The sequence below is a fragment of the Hemicordylus capensis genome, chromosome 2, assembly GCF_027244095.1.
Source record: "Hemicordylus capensis ecotype Gifberg chromosome 2, rHemCap1.1.pri, whole genome shotgun sequence".
Classification (NCBI taxonomy): Eukaryota; Metazoa; Chordata; class Lepidosauria; order Squamata; family Cordylidae; genus Hemicordylus; species Hemicordylus capensis.
In genome coordinates, this window is record NC_069658.1 from 421,722,601 (window position 1) to 421,737,016 (window position 14,416).

General features: G+C 41.1%; 1 protein-coding gene and 1 long non-coding RNA gene across 10 annotated transcripts in view; one reads left to right on the forward strand and one right to left on the reverse strand.

Annotated features, from left to right (window-relative positions):
- CA10 (carbonic anhydrase 10) overlaps positions 1–14,416 on the forward strand; it is a 509,308-nt gene that overhangs the window by 342,095 nt on the left and 152,797 nt on the right. The window lies entirely within an intron of this gene.
- The window catches only part of LOC128345803 (uncharacterized), a 40,851-nt gene continuing 33,721 nt past the window's right edge, over positions 7,287–14,416 (reverse strand). The window contains exon 3 of the long non-coding RNA XR_008316653.1: positions 7,287–7,394. This is a non-coding gene — a long non-coding RNA (uncharacterized LOC128345803). The remainder of the gene's footprint in view (positions 7,395–14,416) is intronic.

Consider the following 14,416-nt stretch of genomic DNA (forward strand, 5'->3'; position numbering starts at 1 on the left):
GACAATAAGATTCAGCCATCCCAGGTCCTTGGGAAGGACTCGATGTCTGGATAAAACAAACCAGTCAATAACACCTGTCTGACTGTGTAAACAAGAAATAATAATAATAATAATAATAATAATAATAATAATAATAATAATAATAATAAAAGCCCTGGGTGGGAGTGGGGCAGATTGAGTGGATAGAAGAACTACACAAGGTAGGGCAGAAGCAGCGTTCATGTGGCTTGAACCTCAGCCTAATGAGGTTTGAAAAATAGTTTAGCCCTAGTTAGGCATTATGCCTGAATGTATGGGGAGGGGGCAAATGGGAGCATGCTATCTAAGGATACCCGCATGCCAGTGGTTTTAAATTTTTCATTAAGCCTCCATGTCTCTCTCACTTGCTCTCACTCTCAATCCATGTAAATATAAATATCTGTTGTTGTGGCATATCATGTGTGTGCATGTATGTCGATTTTTAAATAACTGGCTGACATCCTAATTGTGGAAGCACGGAAGCTGCGTCCTCACAGCGGGAGGCTACTCCTAATGCAGTGAGAGGCATCCCCATTTCCACAGTGCGTGCACATTGGGGGACAGGAGCAGCATTCCCTCCAAGGCATGCTCACACATTTTTTTTATGTCTGCTCAGTTAATTTTAGATCCTGCTCAGGTTTAATCTGGAAGGTCCCACTCTGAATGCCTGTACGTGCACATTGCCTTGATACTGCTGCCCAGAACAAAACTCATTCCGCACACAGATGAAAAAAATTAGAGAGAACACCAAACAGGAGTGATTTTCACCAATTTTCCTTGCCTGCAGGAGTGCTCTGTGCCTTTCAAAAACATACCCCTGGGGTCTGTGTGACCTTCAGGGACATATTTTTGGAAGGCAAAGAGAACTCCTGCAGGCAGGGAAGATCAGTGGAAATCATCCCTCTCAATTCGTGCATGCTGTAGAAGTGGGAGCATGTGTCCTGCTGTGTCCTCACTTCCTTAGGATACTGTTGTTTTTTTAAACAAAAAAATTAGTGCAATTTGGACAAAAGCCTCTAGAGACAATAAATGAAAGGAAGGTGTGGGAAAGGGGAATGTGAATGCAGAACATTCCTTCCCCCTCAAAACCCAGCTAATGACACCCAAGAGAGAGAAAAAATCAGTGATCTGGCCCCACCACAGACTTCCCACTGTGATTGCTGTGTATTGGTTGACTAGCAAAGAGCTGTGCTGTCACTCATAGTTATAAGGGCTGGTTTAGATTGACATACAGCCTACACTGTCAAATAAATACTATCTGCTTACCTATTTTCAGTAGTTTAGCATATTGATTTGCATAGGATTCGCTAGGACTTTCGTCTTCATCCAGCTAGAGTGAAAACGTACTGGTATTCTTTTTAAAAAATAAAAGCTAGAAAGCATATTACATACAACTTATTCCCAGGCATGCTTTACTGAATTCTTAGCATGGAAGCTTACCCAATGAGCTCATTCTTAAGGCTGCTTCCAGTTTTGCACAGATTTTAAGTGGGATTGCCACCATATAGTTTAGCTCCTCTCTTGTGCCTCTAGCAGCAGTGTGACGCAAAGAAATCTAGTTTGCAAAGGGGAGGATTTCTTGACAGAGATAAAGTGATGCGACTAGTTGGACCTGCTGAATTTCCTTCTAAAATTCAGCGGTTAAAGGCACAGGGACCCTGCCAGAAAAAGCTGAGATGAGCACTTTTCTTGGGTATGACTGAATGTCCTCGCCATTGAAGACACGTTTGGCAATCTAGAAACAGCAAGATATGTCATGGCAGCCTAAGGCCAATAAATGTATTGTGGCATAACATTTCATAGGCAAGACTCTCCACCAGGTGCATGAAGTGGATGATCTGGGCATGATACTATTGTTTTGTTTTTGTTTTTAAATGGATTACATCCAGGGCATATGAAGTGCTTGTGGGAGGACTCTGAGCTAGGACAAAACTGTTGTGCTAAGTCTGGAGGTTGCTCTCCAACCTAGTGTTGCACTACTGCGAGCATGCCTGCAGTTGCACAATAGTTATGGTACTACAGCATGCCTCATCTATTTTAATGTGAACATTTGGGCAAGAATGCTATAGCACATTAATGCTTTTCTGCAAATGCCCATCTTCTAGTCCAACTAAGTTGACTTCTTGTACTAGAACAAATTGGCTCATTCTGCAAGCTTGCCACAGCTATGGATGTCAGCCATTGTGCCTATGGGATTTGTAAGCTGTCCTCTCTTCCCAGTCAACGTGGAGGACAGCCTTATAAATCAGTGTTGCTCTGAATCCATACACGTGCCAAATTATATGTTGCTCACATTATGTGCAAACAAAATGTTCTGAAAGCTGAAGCAAAATACTGAAGTAAGACCCGGGCTTTTCATATCAGAAAGGATTTCTTTGCTGTGTAAATTAGGAGGCAATGGGTTTCTATTTTTGTTTCAGAGGCATGTCAGGAGACTGTAGCTCTGTATGTTCCATTGACAGGTTCATGTAAAATTCAGTATCGCCTGTTACCCTTTGGCAGTCATTCTGTGCAAGAAAGGCTATGTCAACCGTCATCAGCACTGGCAGCGGCCAATGGAAGGCCTGCTTTGCCACTCCTGGAATTTCCTCTCTCACTGACGGCCATGTGGGCACTTTTAACATCCTGCTCAGACAGATAGGCAGCTGTTCTGGGTGGAAAGGGCTTCCCACTGGTACTAAAACTGGCAGATGTTTTTTGTGCTCTTCGCAAAGTAGTGACAGTTTGCTGAAACAAAGCTGTAAGACGAGTGGAGAAATGGGCTCCCAAACATATCCCACATCTATGACCTTGTGCGTCTTGTGTTGCCTGCCATCAGCAGCATAGTTAGGTACAAAATCAATTGCCCTCCTCGTGGAGCAGAGGAGGATTGATACAAGAGACAGGATCTGCCAGTTTTCACAGCTACCGAAAGCATTCCCCACTCTGATTGTGCACACAAGAGAACATTGAAGAAACACATTGAAAAACTGGTGGTAGGAATCGCATTTAAGGTTCTGATTAACATTAAATGGGCCCCACCCCTGTGACTGTTCATTGTTTTTCATAACAGATTTTTAACAACATCTGACTATTTGTGTTACCTGCTATCCAAAAAGATGTTGCTTGTACCAGTCGAAAATCCACAGTTGCATAGATACAATCTAGCCCTTTTTGAATTCTGAACGTACTGGATGAGAAGAGTGTTGTATGGTTTGTGCCCTAGTTGCCTTCCAAAAATCAGAAGGTGCCAAAGAAGTAAGCTGTGGCACTCTCATGTATTGCCCATGTAATTATAGTTTTGGCATAGTCAAAGTAATTTGGGTAAAATGCAGGGGCTGATTCCAGTATAATTTCTATATATTTCCCCAAATGATTGGTATATCACCCTAATATGTGGAATATAAACAGGTCTGCCTATATGCCACAATTCCATGCAAGTGCAGAAAAGGCACTGAATGTGGCATTCAATACACAATTTAGCTTCTGGGTAATCTTACCTTCATTATTTAAAAGGAAGTATCTAACCCTTATTGTTGTAATTATATGCTTGAAAATGGTTGGCAATGCCTAATAAAATCTCAGAAGTGGGAGGGAGTGGATAAGATTTCCCGTGGTCTGGGCTGGGTTTCAGTGCCTTCCATAACTCCTTGCCTTCCCCACCCCCTACCGTGACAAGCAGAAGCAGAGCAAAATAATTAAAAAGTGTCGTTATGAATAATAGAGATATGCAAATTTCCTTTATTTTTGTAATATACATGTCACACCATTCAGCTTTTTTAAAATATGCTTTGCATATTTTATTTTATATTTAATATACTTATATTTATATATAAATATATATTTATATTTTATATATTCAGCCCTAAATATGAAACTGCTTTTTATAATATGAAACCGCTTTTTGAAACTGTGGTCCAGATTGCCAGAGAAACATTCTCTAGTTGCTACAGATACTGTCATCCTGCATCTCAGTCGGTTGTGCATTCAACAGAATAAGATGGCACATTAGGGAGTGCTGTATTTTAATGGCCCACCAGCTCTCCCAGTTTATTAGACATTTGGATCAGCACACTTTGTGTTTATGAAAGACATAGGTCTGCAATTCAGATTCAAAGGCTGAAGCCTAACAGAGAATTCTCCCAACATCCTAACTTTGTGCCCATGCAGCCAAAAGAATAATTGCAGCAGATGCAATTCCACTTCAGCAGCATGGATGCTTGAGTGTGTGGGGGGGGATGTTTGGCTGATCGCCTCTTCCCTTGGAAGCCCACTGTGCAACCTGCTAATATTTCCCTGTCACTCAAGGACATAGCAGGTTTTACAGTGAGCTTCCAAGGAAAGGGGAGATCAGCTAACCCCCCGCCCTGCACTCAAACGCCCATGCTGCTGAAGCAGAGCTGCATCTGCTTCACCTGTGCTTCTTTTGGCTAACCAGCAGAAGGTTGCCAGTTTGAATCCCCACTCATAGTATATCAGGCAGCAGCGATATAGGAAGATGCTGAAAGGCATCATCTCATACTGCGTCGGAGGAGGCAATGGTGAACCCCATCCTGTATGAAACCACAGGGCTCTGTGGGCGCCAGGAGTCAAAATCAACTTGACGGCACACTTTACCTTTATGCAGCATTAACTGGGATGCCAGTGAGTGCTGGCAATAATAAAGCACTTCTAGCACTCATTTGGCCATAGCTGAAATGGTCTTGAAAGCCCATGTGCACTTATGTTACGTAGATAGTCGTTGTCGTCATCATGTTCTTCGTCATCATCATCTTTATTCAGTCTCTGACCAGTAAAATGAACAGATACATAACAGCACAAAACAATAAAGCCATAAATTCCAGCTTCATAATCTTATGTCTTAACTACAAAGGATATCATCATCTGTCTAATTCTATTAGCTACCACACAGAACTTTGCCACATAATGCATAACATCAGAAACCTGGTCTGAGAACAAGTGACAAATATAAAAATCATCTGGATGGTATGGAAAATTACATAAACGGGGAGCAATAAGTAAAATTTGAATCTCATTATACAATTTACAATATAATAGAACATGGGAAATGGATAAGCATAAATGCGCTGCATAAGGGACCTTTTTAAACCCACCATACAAAACTGCAGACGGAAATGCGTTTAAGCATGCCAGTGAAAACATTCTTCTATATTTTGGAACTGTAAGCGAACTCATATATCTTGCGGATGCAATATTAGACGAATTATTTTCATAGATAATTATATTAGAGACACAGCTTAGCTCCGTGTTGATAGTCCAATTCAATGCAGTTTCCTTGGAAGTTTCAGTGAGTTAAATGGGACTTACTTCAAAGTGTATACAGGATGAGTGTATTTTGATGACTGAAATAAAATGAGATCTGTTCTGTAACCCAGTGTATTTTTAAAACCTTTAAAAAATATATTTGGAGTGGCCAAAATTATATGTCATGTTCTAGGGAAGTATTTGTTTGTTTGATGGCTTGCTTTAAGTATGGTTTCACTAATGGAAGTTTGAACAAAATGTTGAAGCAGTAGTTCTCACAAAGTATAAAAGGGTTATGACCTGACTAAATTATTTTAATGATTATATTTATCATAGTGAAAATTTAGCTTAAGGGATATAAAGTTCAAAAGCACTTAACATACCATTTGAAAAGGAGAGTATATTCTATTGATTTTCAGTTCTCATTAGGTGAATTTTATAACCTTGATCTTTGTTTTCTCTACCGTGTAGATTTTTTAAAAACCTATTTGCTTAACGTAATGTTGCCAACGTTTTTTACCATCTCTGCTTATCTGCCTTTAACAGAACTTTCGCACACCAGCATTAAGCAGGCGAAACTCTTCCCATCACTTTATCTCCATAAAAGAAAAACTTTCAAGAGTTTAGTTTTTAACTGACACTGCTTTTATACAAGGAACAAAGTTTCGCTTGTACAAGAAGCGTGCAAAGCTGTGCACAGTCATGGGAATAATCAGAATTGCACAAAAGTTCCCTGCAAAATATATCAGGCATGTCCCCTGGCCAATCGGATCTGCCCTTGTGGTTCGGGTGAGGTTGAATCTGTCCAACACGTGTTGCTATATTGTTCTTTTTATAATGACAGTCAACTTAGTCTTATTAGTCCCTTGTTAGTACATTACTCCAGCCGAACTGATGAATTTTGTGTCACACTTCTTCTTGCAGACAAGAAATTTTCTATCACACACAAGGTTGCTAGATTTTGTGCAGCCGCTGTTAAGATCCTCCCACGATTAATTTCTACCCATAGTTCTACCCACGATTGATTTCTACCATAAAATGCTTACTTCATTGCTGTATTGTATGATAGATTTCTTTTCGGAATGTTGTATAATTTGTTGTGTTTATTTATTTGTTTGTTTGTTTGTTTATTTATGTCTGATCTATGATTGTAATAAAGCTATTCATTCTTTATATGAGACACGCCACAGGTTGCACATCATATGTCAGGATGTGCAAGCCTATATTGTGCTTTTTCAGTCAATATGATAATGAGGTCACCGTCGCAAGGAAGTTGGTTGTGGTTGCCAACCACTCTCCTAAAAGAGGGAACATTTTTCTAAGTCCAATTATCTTCCTGCCATACTTCTGAAATTGAAAGAGATGCATCTCCCTGCCCTCTGTAGTTGTACATTCAATTGATCTTTTAATTTAACTTGTTATGTTCTTATGTGTATTTCTGTGAGAAGAATTTCTATTGAAGGAGGTGCCAAGACGTTGACTGAAAGCAGAGATGATGTTGCTCTATGTGGGTTGGAAACCATAGACTTTTACAGATGTTTGTGAAAGCTTGCTGTACCCATGACTGGTGGGGCGAAAGTCCCACCCCCGTTCACAGATCTGATGGGGCTTTTCTAAAGAGGGGAAAGTCCTCTGCATGATGGCGGGCAGACCTGTGATTGTGAGTGTGGATAGATAATCTGACACCTGTCATCTGAGGCATGGTGGGTGGTGAACAAATAGAGGGTGCCCCATTTATGGAATGCCATCCCCAGAGTGGCTCATCCGATGCCTGTGCTTTGGAAGTTCTGGTTTTTCACTGATGGTTTTAATTACTGTAATTCTAAATAATGTGTGCTTTGAATTGCAAACGTGAAACATTTTATTTAAAAGACAGTATATTACTGTTTCAAACCAATACAGTCTTGAGTGGGACTTTTGCCAGTGAGTTCAGTGAAATATGGGTCACATCCTCGATCTGCAGACTGCGGCCTGGAGCATGGTAGCTACTTCCAGTAAGTGCTCACAGCCTTGCTCCATTTTCATGCATGTGACACCCATTCAGGTCACTCCAGGAAAGCTCTTAATGCTTGCAGAGAAGCAAACAAAAGTAGCCCATGTCATCATGGCTTAGGGCACTCGAGCATGCAGAACTGTTTGGAAGAAATTAAAAAGATGTTTACTCGGCATAACAGTGCAGCATCTTCAAGCTCCTCTGCTAGGTTCATCAGCAAACCGCTGAGTAAGAGACTGCACAAAAGTAATTACTCCTTCCCCCACTGTAGCCGCAGTTTTGTTACTGTTGATATTTGGGGAAAGGATCATTTCCCAGGTAGGTAAAGCAAATCTGTGGACATATTAATAGTCAAGCAAGTTTATTCTCATCGTCTCTCTCTCTCTGAGGGACAATGTCATGCTCATGATATGACCTAGGACCAAATTAGATATGAAAAGAAACGTGTTCTTGCATTTCTGTCTGGTTGTCTGTCTATATCAATCTGAAAAAATTGCAGCTACATGGGGCCTGATCATTATTGGGACTGTAGTGGAGGGCCTTTAACTCTCCCTCCCCCCCCCCGCTAGTTTTCTGATGAAAGTTGCTTCCCATTGCCCCCAGCGTTCATATGTGGGATGAAAGAACATATGTTCTAAGGATTGTGTTCCCCACAGCTGCTGCTTAAAAGAGCGGGGGTGGGGGGAAGCTAAAATGCATTAACACAGTAGTGTGACCCTTTGTCAAAATGACACCTATATTTTACGCACAGTAAATGTTTCCTCTGTGCATGCATACATATGTAGGGTTTATTATCTATCTATCTATCTATCTATTTGATTTCTATACCGCCCATCCAAAAATGGCTCAGGGTGGTTTACACAGAGATATAATAAATAAATAAGATAGATCTCTATCCCCCAAAGGGCTCACAATCTAAAAAGAAACATAATTTAGACACCAGCAACAGTAGAGGTACTGTGCTGGGGGTGGATAGGGCCAGTTACTTGGCCCCTGCTAAATACAGAGAATCACCACATTAAAAGGTGCCTCTTTGCCAAGTTAGCAGAGGTTGGCAACCTTTTTTATATTGGCCCTTCATTTGCACCATACCCCTTACATCTCTGCTCCATATCCCTTCAAATCCATTCTTTTCCATCTCCAGTTCATTATTTTTTCCCAAAACCCTTCCAGATGGTAGAGTGTGCCATTTTAGACTGCAGGCAGGGAAATGCCGTGTTTGCAATTATCCTCTGTTTGAAGCAACTCCCTGCGATAAAAAGCTATCAAGAAATCAAAAGAATTTCTAGCCCAGGTTTCCTTGCTGTTGTGCTAGCTTTCTGCTTGCAAGAATTTTTTTCTCATAGGAGAACAATCAGTGCTGCCAACTGGTCTCTGAAATGGTACAGTCCATTCTACTGCCTCAGAAGAATTATACCTTTGCATTCCCACCTCATTCTGCTGCATGCGTGGAACAAGCCTGCATTGTGCTTATTCAATAAATATGATAAGGAGGTCACATAGAAGTTGGTTGTGGTTGCCAACCACTCTCCTAAAAGAGGAAACATTTTTCCAAGTCCAATGATCTTCCTGCCATACTTCTGAAAGAGATGCAACTCCCTGCCCCCTATAGTTGTACTTTCAATTTATCTTTCAATTTAAATTGTTACCTTCTTATGTATTGCTGTGAGGCACTTTAAGGACTTCTATTGAAAAGCAGGATTTAAATGTAATAATCAGTGATCGTGATACCTGTATTAGTTTGCATTACACCCACCACGTCAATATGAAGAAAAATACCATATTTTATCCACTTTCATTAAAGGGTGAAAGTCTAGAAGTGCAGTATATTTCTGTAACCCTCAAGCAGATGGAAGCACAGCAGGTAGATAAATGCTTAGCATCACCTCCTGACAAAAGTGGGGAAAAATGGGACTGTCAAGAAACGCTGAGAAAATAGCACAAAATATCTTTTCTATTGCCTCTGAGAGAAAAGCATTGTCTTTCACAAATAGCATGTGTTTCTGTGCAATAATTTAGCAGCCCACATCTTCTCTGGTTTTCTTTTCAATACTATCTTATTTACCCCTGAAGGCTTTTAATTTTAAAATTTTGTCTTCTGATTATTACAAAGACAAGCCCGCCTTTTTTGTAATGGCCCCATTCAGCTTCCTGAGTATCATGTGCACATATTAAGGATGGGCAGAACTTCCTGGTTCCACTTGACAGTTAATTCATTTTTTAAAATTAACTGAATTGCCAATTTGTAATTAATTTGGAGTCTGAAATGAGGTCCAAATTAATTATGAATACCTTCTGATGTGCTGATAATATGATTAATGCCCAAACGCCTCCAGGCATGGTGGATCCTCTTGGGACCATGGGCCTAAAATCAGGTTGCATCTTGTGGCAGGGATCAGGCCCTTCCCACTCCAGTTGAATTTGTAGATGTTGTGTGGAAGCCTTGATTTCTTCTGCCCCAGATACAGAGATGGTCTGATTTCCATTGTCCAGGTCTAGGTCTGTTCAGGAGCTTTTAGGCTCTGGTATGTGCCAGTGACATAATTTGTGTGTGCCAGAGCTCAGAAACTCACAGGCAGGCCCTTTGCCACATCCATTTCAGATCTCTACAGATCCTAGATGTCTAGGTTCAATCCCAAATGGATCTTGGGGGAACCCCATAACCCCATGTTTGTCATCAGAATCCAGTGACTGCAAATTTCAGTGCCACCCCCAGCATCTACCCATCAGTAGGCATTAGAAGAGACTTACAACAGTGTGTTGCAGTCTTGCCAATTTTTTGCATATGAGGCCCAAGATCTACCAGGAGCTTTTTCACACAGGGCTTTTAGTTCACATCTCCTCTAAAATAGAAGTGTGCATTCACATATCAGCCAGATTTACCCCCGAAGTCCATGCGAGCTATCAGGGAGCACTTCGCACACGATTCAGGTTTTCCATTGCATGTTAGAGTGTCACCTGATTTATATCCAGGATTTTAAAAGTACACTTTTCATGTCAGTTTTTTTGGGGCAACTTCAAACTCACAATGAAGCCTTGCAGTAAACCTGAGGTAAGGCCTGCTGTCTGAAAATGCTCCAGGGAGATTTTTTCAACTGGTGGCTAAGACACAAGTCCTTTCTCTCACCCTATCTCGGAAAAACCAGAGGCATTGTTCCTGAGCAAAACTGTCACCTTCAATTACTGTACATTGTTAGTGTTTCTTATGTTGCTTCTTTGACAGTTTTCATTTTTAGTTACTTAGCTAGTAGTGACATTGCCTCTATTTTTTTTTTAACCAGCAATCCATTATTGTAAGGATACATGAACATTGTGAAGAATACATGAATGGGGGAAAGCATGCCAGTATGGTGTAGTGGTTAGAGTGTTGAAGTAAGACCAGGAAGACCCCCAAGTTCAAATCCTCAGTCAGCCATCAAACTTACTGGGTTACTCTGGGCCAGTCACTTATCTCTCAGCCAAATCTAGCTCACATTTGTTGTGAAGATAAACATAGCCTCTGGGCTCCTTGAAGTAAGAGTGGAATATAAATGTAAAAATAATTAATAAAATGCTGAATCTAAGCCTTTTCAGACACAAAAGGTCTGAACCTTATTTGCACAATGCACACACCTAGTTATGTTACCATGCTTCCTCAAGCCCATCTTACATGCTGTGCATGAAGATGCACTTTTGAAAACAAGAGGGTAAATCTGCAGGTGTAAATATTGTAAGGATCCCAGTTCAGACAGTGCTATGCCTCGTTAGAGTACCCCAGAGGAGGAAACAGAGTTGGAGACAAGAACTTTTGAAAAATAGAGTTCATTGTGCAGAGCAAAAGCACAATGTAAAAGCTGGGTATTTGGCAATATATGGAACGAGAGAAAAGATAGAGGGAGGGAGTGGAAGTAGAGACTCAGATGGCCTTACAGCTGGCGGGCAAGGAAGGTTTGGTGACAAAGGTGGGCAGAACAGATAGAGAGAAAGTACAGAACAGTGTTATATATTTATTTTAATCTGATGTCTGTTATAGACGTTGGGGGGATGGTGGTGGTGGTGGAGGCAGAGGAGAGTCCCATTGGAAGGATCTAAGAGTTCTGTATGCAAAGGTATTAAAAGTGGGAGGTTTAAAAAAAGGTCTGTTTTATTCATTGTGGGCTGAGAGGCACCAGGAGGGCACCTTCATTCCAAATCTGATGTGTGACCAGCCTACCCACTTCCCAGAGTCACCTACCCACTGAGGCACCTACCCACTTCCCAGAGGATATTGGAGAGGCCAAGAGACTCAACAAAGTGAGCTCATCTGAAGGGAAAGTTAGGAGGAGATTGAGTGCACTAGGAACATCATCATCATCATCATCATCATCACTTTATTATTTATTAGTTTATTAATGTTATTTCAAATGGGTTGCATCCGAACTCTTGACATGGTGGTGCATCGTCAGTGGAGGCTCCTTTTAGGAACAGAAGGTGAGTTGTGCTCACATAAGCAGAAGAGGTCCTTATGTGGATGCATCTTTCCTTCCACTTATAGAAGGGGACTTGGTGTGATGTTGTTCTAAAGGTTTGGATACCCCCCAATATTTATATACCACTTTTCAAATACAACAAAAGTTCTCATCGTGGTTTACATAGCAAAAAGAATGAGAAGATGGTTCCCTGTTCCAAAGGGGTTCACAATCTAAGAAGAAACAGAAGGCAAACACCAGGAATGGTCCCTCGGAGGGACACTAAGCTGGGTTGACTAAGGAGAGTTTTTCTTCCCCTGCCATCTGTGAGAGAACCACCACTTTAAGAGGTGTCTCTTTGTTCAATTAAAGGGTAGGTTCCCCACACACATACTGTACATGTGTTGTACAGGCTCCCTACTTAAGATTGCACCACACAATTCTAACTGTGGCAACAACAACCACATTCCAAACTGAATGCTAGAAATGTTTCTTGGACACTGTAGCAGGTTAAAGCTTTTGTCTCAGAGCAATCTCATGTGAGGGGAAGAAAAATGTTGAATCATCCCAGCTGAGCTTTCTGACAAGGCTTCTAAAACTTTCCTGTAATTTTTGGTAGGTTCTAAAGGCTGCTACCACTACTTATCAACGGAGCTTAAACCCCAACCCCACCTCGGGCTTGGGATGGAATCCCAGGGAAACTCACTTTCTTTTGCTATTGGAAAAGAACCAAAAAAATCTTCCACATGCAACCCTATATGTGGTGAGAAAACTGATAGCTTGAGGAGTGTTTGCACCAGAGTAAAACCCTCTTTTAGCCCGCCCCCTTTTTCCCTGAATTAAAAATCAACTCTGAGAGGCTTGTCGAAGAGAAGAACAACAACAACAACAAAAGCTTTATTTCCAGTACTACAGACTGCTTCCATCTGAGGCTTTCTCAGCTTTTCTATACAGGCAAAAAATGCTCAGTAGGTTACAAGAATACTTCAAAAAGGCACCCCAAATGATGTTGTGGCGGAACACTTTAAAAATTGTGGTTACTCAGTTGAAAGGAACAGGTATGTCAGAAAATAAAAGCACCTTTAAAAGCTTACCAAGTTTTTTTTCAGCACCCTGGCTGGGTGGGCAAAGGCTAGTGTTTCTTTGTTTAGTTACATTACAGGTAAGCAATAATAAGCCAGTATCAGGAATATGCAAAACACACACACAAAAGGAATATAATTTCTAACACAAACAGGGGCGTATCTAGGGGTAGGGCAGGCAGGGCACGTGCCCCGGGCGCCACTTGAAGGGGGGCGCCATTTTGTAAAATTATTATTTTTAAAAAAATGGCTGCCAAAAACAAAATGGCCACCGTGCATGCTCAAATGGCCTCTGTGAGGCTCTAGGTCATGCCAGGCTTTGCAGAGGTCATTTGAGCATGTGCAGTGGCCATTTTGTTTTCAGTGGCCTTTTTTTTTTTTTTAAGGATTATTTTTAAAAATGGCCACTGCACATGCTCAAATGGTCCCTGTGAGGCCCTAGAGGCCAGCGGGGTGAGGGGGAATCTTTGCAAACCCCCCCAGCCTTTAGGAAGCCCCCCAAAGGGGCTACGGGTAAAAATAATAATAAAAAATATATAATATAAGACACTGTACACATATTCAGATTGGCACTATGTACAGAGAATCAGGGCTTGTGAATACTGAGCTGACGCTTAAGAGCTAGGATTGTATTCATTTGCTCTTACTTTGCTTCTTGTGATAAGTGAGTTAAATGTGATGTCTTGCTAATATGGCTATTAATGGTGAGTTTGTCTTTGAATCAGTGTGAAACCCTTAATATTAAGGCCCACTGGGAGTTTCTTGCTCTCTTTCTCTCATTTTAACTGTCTTTCTGAAAGACTAGAATATATTCCAAGCAGTGACACAGTTTACTCTGCATATCCTTTAATTATTTACAGAGTATCTGGGGAAAGTCAAATTCTCCATTGATTTTTAAAACTTATGTAATGGTGATTCTACAATGCATAGTAGAGAATTAGACAGGCACTTCTGTTTAGTTTTCCAAGTACACCTCCACATAGTATTTGGGTATTTCATGAGCCCCCACATACTAAAATTTGTAGTTTTCCAGCATTTTTTGGTCTGGCTAAGTCCACTGCTAAATAGTTTTTGAAATATTAAAAGATTAACGAGCTTGACTTGTATTTTTCAGCTGATATGATGGTAAAGTTATCTGAAGGATGGGTGTCAGATGCTTGGACAGGGGGCGCAATTTCAGTGTTTGCCCTAGGCACTATTTTCCCTAGATACGCCTCCGAACACAAAGTCTGACTAAACAAACCTTCCCGAAGCCAAAGTCCTGGCATCCTTTGCTTGTCCTTTCCTGGCATCTTTTTCTAAAACTCAGTTTGAAAAGGTTGAGATTTCAAGCCCCTGTAGTTCTATCTTCCAAGAGCTGCAGCCATCCTTCTGCAGCCATCCTCAATGGCCACACAGCCTGTTCTGCACCACCAGCTAGCTGCTTCTAACAAAGAACTCTAATTTCCCTTCCATCGGCTCTCTAGGCCCCACCCACCTGGTGTGAAAATTGGATGAGCCCTGGAGTTCACCAGCCTGTCAGTCAGGACAGGGTTCACATCTGGTTAACTCTTTTAGTGGGAGGGGTGGCTGACCACTACGGACACTAAACAAGTTAGTGAAAAGATGCACATTTTAAAAGTTAGCTGGAATAGTTTTATTCTATCTATGCT